Raw genomic sequence first — 7,046 nt, 5'->3', positions numbered from 1 at the left:
GTTTTTTAATGAGATTATTTTTAAAATACCTTACAAAAAATAATAATCTATATTGAACCTTCATTATTATAGTCATATTTTATCCTCCATTGTATCTAACTATATATTTATTTACACATAGGGTTTTTTCTTCTAAATAATTTGGGGTTTAACATTTCCTAATAGACCAAAATATACCCTAAATCTAGCTCCAAGAATGTTCCAGTGTCCAGCCTGAGCAAATTCTCTCCAGTTTATTTTTCTTTATTGTCCCAACCAACTTGCTCTATCAACTTATTTTTTAGAAATTAAATTTTTTAACTCATTTTTATAGGGTTATTCCATTCCGTCATTGTGCCTACCCTTATATGTTTTTCATCCTTTAAAATCCTGGGAGGTAGTTTCTTCTAAGAGACCAAAATACTCCCAAAATTAAGTGAGTGACCCTGTTCTAGTCACAAGTCTAGTATATATATAATGTTTTTTCTTTTGTAATAATTTTTCCTTGTTTTCTTTTTTAAAACCTTTTTTTTCCCCTAGAACTTTTTTTTATCCCCTTTCGTTCTCCCACAACTTGGGGTCTCTTCTGATTTAGTTAAAGCACATTTTCCTGGGGTCTTTACCACCCTTTTAGCATTTCATTTGCTCCTTTATATATTCTCATCTTCTCAAAATGTCAAGGTAGAAAAACTCAACACAAGAAAAAGGACAAGTGGCCAAAGGCTAGGGACCTAATCAAAACAGACATAGGTAATATGACAGAACTAGAGTTCAGAATAACAACTCTCAGGGTTCTAGCTGCGCTCGAAAAAGGCATGGAAGATATTAGAGAAACCCTCTCCAGAGAGATAAAAGCCCTTTCTAGAGAAATAAAAGAACTAAAATCTAACCAAGTTGAAATCAAAAGAGCTATTAATGAGGTGCAATAAAAATGGAAGTTCTTACTGCTAGGATAAATGAGGCAAAAGAATTAGTGATACAGAAGACCAAATGATGGAGAATAAAAAGCTGAGCAAAAGAGAGACAAACAAATACTGGACCATGAGGAGAGAATTTGAGAGATAAGTGAGACCATAAGACGACAAAACATTAGAATAATTGGGATGCCAGAAGAAGAAGAAAGAGAGAGGGGAGCAGAAGGTATATTGGAGAGAAATTTCTAGAGAATTTCCCTAATATGGCAAAGGGAACAAACATCAAAATCCAGGAGATACAAAGAATGACCCTCAAAATCAATAAAAATAGGTCCACACCCCGTAACCTGATTGTAAAATTTACAACTGTTAATGACTAAGAGAAAATCCTGAAAGCATCCTGGGAGAAGAAGTCTGTATTGTACAACAGTAAAAACATTTGATTGGCAGCAGACTTATCCACAGAGACCTGGCAGGCCAGAAAGACCTGGCATGATATCTTCAGAGTGTTAAGTGAGTAAAACATGCAGCCACGAATACTATATACAGCTAGGCTATCATTGAAAATAGAAGGAGAGATTAAAAAGCTACCAGGACAAACAAAACCTGAAAGAATTTGCAAACGCCAAACCAACTCTCCAGGAAATATTGAAAGGAGTCCTCTAAGCAAAGAGAGAGCCTAAAAGTAGTAGATCAGAAAGGAACAGAAACAATATACAGTAACAGTCACATTATAGGCAATACAATGCCACTAAATTCATATCTCTCAATAGTTACCCTGAATGTAAATGGCCTAAAGGCACCAATCAAAAGACACAGGGTATCAGAATGGATAAAAAGCAAAACCCGTCAATATGCTGCCCAAGAAACTCATCATAGACCCGAAGACACCCCCAGATTTAAAGAGAGGGGGTGGAAAACAATGTACCATGCTAATGGACATCAGAAGAAAGTTTGGGTGGCAATCCTTATATCAGATCAATTAGATTTTAAGCCAAAGACTATAATAAGAGATGAGGAAGGACACATTATCATACTCAAAGGGTCTGTCCAACAAGAACACCTAACAATTTTAAATATCTATGACCTTAACATGGGAGCAGCCAACTAAATAAACCAATTAATAACAAAATAAAAGAAACACATTGACAATAATAAAATAATAGTAGGGGAATTTAACACTCCCCTCATTGAAATGGACAGATCATCCAAGCAACAGATCAACAAGGAAAAAGGCCTTAAATGACACACTGGACAAGATGGACATCACAGGTATATTCAACACATTCCATCCCAAAATAACAGATACACATTCTTCTCTAGTGCACATGGAACATTCTCCAGAATAGACCACAGCCTGGGTCATGAATCAGATCTCAACCATTATCAAAAGATTGGGATCATCCCCTGCATATTCTCAGACCACAGTGCTCTGAAACTAAAACTCAATCACAAGAGGAAACTTGGAAAAAACACAAATACATGGAGACTAAACCACATCCTTCTAAAAAATGAATTGGTCAACCAGGAAATTAAAGAAGAATTGAAAGAATTCATGGAAAAAAATGATAATGAAAACAAAAGTGTTCAAGATCTGTGGGATACAGCAAAGGCAGTCCTGAGAGAAAAATATAAAGCTGTACAAGCCTTTCTCAAGAAACAAGAAAGATCTCAAATGCACAACATAATCCTACACCTAAAGGCGTTGGAGAAAGAACAACAAAGAAATCCTAAACCCAGCAAGAGAAGAGGAATAATAAAGATCAGAGCAGAAATCAATGAAATAGAAACCAACAAAACAAAACAAAACACTACCAACAAAAAAAAAAAACAATAGAACAAATTAATGAAACTAGGAGCTGGTTCTTTGAAAGAATTAATAAGATTGATAAACCCCTTTCCAGACTTATCAAGAAGAAAAGAGAAAGGATCCAAATAAATAAAATCATGGATGAAAGAGGAGAGATCACAACCAACACCAAAGAAATACAAACAATTATAAGAACATACTATGAGCAACTCTACGCCAACAAATTCAAAAATCTGGAAGAAATGGGTACATTCCTAGAGACATATAAACTACCACAACTGAACCAGGAAGAAATAGAAAACCTGAACAGAGCCATAACCAGTACGGAGATTGAAACAGTCATCAAAAATCTCCAAACAAACAAAAGCCCCGGGCCAGATGGCTTCCCAGGGGAATTCTACCAAACTTTTAAAGAAGAATTAATTCCTATTCTCCTGAAACGGTTCCCAAAAAATAGAAATGGAAGGAAAACTTCCAAACTCTTTTTTTCCGAGGCCAGCATCACCTTGATCCCCAAACCAGACAAGGATCCCATCAATAAAGAGAACTTCAGACCAATATCCTTGATGAACACAGATGCGAAAATTCTCACCAAAATACTAGCCAATCGGATTCAACAGTACATTAAAAGGATTATTCACCACGACCAAGTGGGATTTATTCCAAGGCTACAAGGTTGGTTCAGCATCTGCAAATCAATCAATGTGATACAACACATTAATAAAAGAAAGAACAAAAACCACATGATATTCTCCATAGATGCTGAAAAAGCATTTGACAAAGTGCAGTATCCTTTCCTGATTAAAACTTTCAAAGTGTAGGGATAGAGGGCACATATTATCAATATTATCAAAGCCATCTATGAAAAACCCACCGCAAATACCATTTTCAATGGAGAAAAACTCAATCCTATTCCGCTAGTGTCAGGAACATGGCAGGGATGTCCGTTATCATGACACTGCTGTTGAACATCGTACTAGAAGTCCTAGCCTCAGCAATCAGACAACAAAAAGAAATTAAAGTCATTCAAATTTTTCCAGTTGACAAAAGAGAAGTCAAACTATCACTGTTTGCAGATGATATGATACTGTATGTGGAAAACTTAAAGGACTCCACTCCAAATCTGCTCTAACTTGTATAGGAATTCTGTAAAGTGTCAGGATATAAAATCAATGCACAGAAATTGGTTGCATTTTTTTTATACCAACAAGACAGAAGAAATAGAAAATAAGGAGTGAATCCCATTTACAATTGCACCCCAAACCCTAAGATACCTAGGAATAAACCTAACCAAAGAGACAAAGAATTTATACTCAGAAAACTCTAAAGTGCTCATGAAAGAAATTGAAGAAGACACAAAGAAATGGAAATATGTTCCATGCTCCTGTATTGGAAGAACAAATATTGTGAAAATGTGTATGCTACCTAAAGCAATCTACACATTTAATGCAATCCCTATCAAAATTCCATTCATTTTTTTCAAAGTAATGGGACAAATAATCCTAAAATTTATATGGAACCAGAAAATACCTCGAGTAGCCAGAGGAATATTGAAAAAGAAAGCCAAAGTTGTTGGCATCACAATTCCAGACTTCAAGCTCTATTACAAAGTTGTCATCATCAAGATAGTAGGGAACTGTCACAAAAACAGACATAGATCAATGGAACAGAATAGAGAGCCCAGAAATACACCCTCAACTCTGTGGTCAACTAATCTTCAACAAAACAGGAAGGAATGTCCAATGGAAAAAAGACAGCCTCTTCAACAAAAGGTGTTGGGAAAATGGAACAGCCACATGCAGAAAAATGAAATTGGACCATTTCCTTACACCATACATGAAAATAGACTGGAAATGGATGAAGAAGCATAATGTGAGAAAGGAATCCATCAAAATCCTTGAGGAGAGAACAGGTAGCAACCTCTTTGACCTCAGCAGCAGCAACTTCTTCCTAGGAACATCGCCAAAGGCAAGGGAAGCAAGGGCAAAAATGAACTACTGGGATTTCATCAGATCAAAAAGCTTTTACACAGCAAAGGAAACAGTTAACAAAGCCAAAAGTTAACTGTCAGAATGGGAGAAGATATTTGCAAATGACATACCGGATAAAGGGCCAGTATCCAAAATCTATAAAGAGCTTATCAAACTCAACACCCTAAGACCAAATAATCCAATGAAGAAATGGGCAGTGGACATGAACAGACATTTCTGCAAAGAATACATCCAAACGGCCAACAGACACATGAAAAAATGCTCCACATCACTTGGCATCAGGGAAATACAAATCAAAACCAGAATGAGATACCAACTCACACCTTTCAGAATGGCTAAAATGAACAAGTCAGTCAATGACAGATGCTGGCGAGGATGTGGAGAAAGGGGAACCCTCCTACACTGTACATGGTTATGCAAGCTGGTGCAACCACTCCGGAAAACGGCGTGGAAGTTCCTCAAAACGCTGAAAATAGAACTACCCTATGACCCAGTGATTGTATTACTGGGTATATGCCCTAAATATACAAACGTGGAATTCTGAAGGGGCACATAAACCCAAATGTTTATAGCAGCAATGTCCACAATAGTTAAACTATGAAAAGAATCTAAATGTCCTTCCACAGATGAATCAATAAATAAGATGTGGTATATATGTGCAATGGAATACTATGCAGCCATCAAAAGTAATGAAATCCTGCTATTTGTGATGACGTGGATGAATCTAGAGGGTATTATGCTTGGCGAAATAAATCAATCTGAGAAAGACAACTATCATATGATCTCCCTGATATGATGAAGTGGAGATGCAACATAGGTGGTTTGGGGGGTACGAAAAGAAAAATAAACGAAGATGGGATTGGGAGGGAGACAAACCATAAAAGACTGAATCTCACAAAAGAGACTGAGGTTTGTTGGGGGGAGATGTGTTGGGAGAGGATGGTGGGGGTATGGACATTGGGGAGGGTATGTGCTATGGTGAGTGCTGTGAAATGTGTAAACCTGGTGATTCACAGACCTGTATCCCTAGGGATAAAAACGCATTATATGTTTATAATAAAATTTTAAAAATCCATTAAAAAAAACACATATTGCAATCCCAGAGCTAATCTCATATTCAATCAAAAAAGTTTGATAGTTTTCCCCTTAAAGATCAGAAACAAGACAAGTGTGTCCACTTTCACTACTCTCATTTGACATAGTACTGGATGTCCTAGCCAGAGAAACAAGGAGCACAAAGAAATAAAAGACTCCAAAAAAAAAGGAAGAAGTAAAATTTTCTTCTTTTGGATAACATGAACTTACATGTAAAAAAATCCTAAAAACTTCACAAAAAACATTTCAATAAACAAATTTAGTAAAGCTGCTAAATACAAGATCAATATATAAAAGACAAGAATTTTTTTGTTTTGTTTTGTTTTTAATATGGAATGCTTCCCAGTTTTTCATGTCATCCTTGTTCAGTGATCACGCTAATCTTCTCTGCATCATTCCAATTTTAGTATATGTGCTGCCAAAGTAAGCACAAGACAGGGGCATTTTAACACTCTAATGATGAACTATCTGAAAAAATAAAGAAAACAATCTAATTCACAATAGTATCAAAAATAATAAAATACTTAGGAAAAGATTTAACTAAGAAGATGAAAGATCTGTACCCCATAAACTATGACATTGATAAAGAAATTGAAGGAGATACAAATGGAAAGATAGCCCATATTTATGAACGGTAAGAATTAACATTGTTAAAATGTCCATACTACCGGAAACCATCTGTAAATTCTATTCCTACCAAAAATCCAAAGTTAGGGGCGCCTGGTTGGCTCAGTGGGTTAAGCCGCTGCCTTCGGCTCAGGTCATGATCCCAGGGTCCTGGGATCGAGCCTTGCATCAGGCTCTCTGCTCAGCAGGGAGCCTGCTTCCTCCTCTCTCTCTCTGCCTGCCTCTCTGCCTGCTTGTCATCTCTCTCTGTCAAATAAATAAATTAAAAATATTTTTTAAAAATCCAATATTATTTTTTTACAGTAGTAAGTAAAGAATCCTAAAATATATAAAGGACCATAAAAGACAACAAATAATCAAAGCAGTTCTGAGAAAGGATGAAGAAGAGAAATTGCACTTCTTGATTTGAAATTATATTACAAAGCCCCCATGCTCAAAACAATAAAGTATACTGGCATAAAAACAGACCAATAAAGAAGCAGAACAGAATTGAGAGTCCAGAAATAAATCCTTTCATACAGTCACCTAATATTTGACAGGGGCCAACATATGTAATGGGTAAAGATAGTCTGTTCAATAAATGATATTTAAAACTGAAGTCACATAAAACAGTATGAAACTGGAGCCTTA

At 36.1% G+C, this 7,046-nt stretch overlaps 1 non-coding gene across 1 annotated transcript; it reads right to left on the bottom strand.

The window, feature by feature from the left end:
- Nucleotides 1–6,113: 6,113 nt before the first annotated feature.
- On the bottom strand, nucleotides 6,114–6,220 carry LOC131822292 (U6 spliceosomal RNA). The gene has a single exon (XR_009350171.1). It is a non-coding gene; the product is annotated as a U6 spliceosomal RNA (small nuclear RNA).
- Between the last annotated feature and the right edge of the window lie 826 nt (nucleotides 6,221–7,046).

The sequence above is a fragment of the Mustela lutreola genome, chromosome X (genome assembly GCF_030435805.1).
Source record: "Mustela lutreola isolate mMusLut2 chromosome X, mMusLut2.pri, whole genome shotgun sequence".
NCBI classification, from domain to species: domain Eukaryota; kingdom Metazoa; phylum Chordata; class Mammalia; order Carnivora; family Mustelidae; genus Mustela; species Mustela lutreola.
This window is presented reverse-complemented; position numbering and strand designations above follow the sequence as displayed.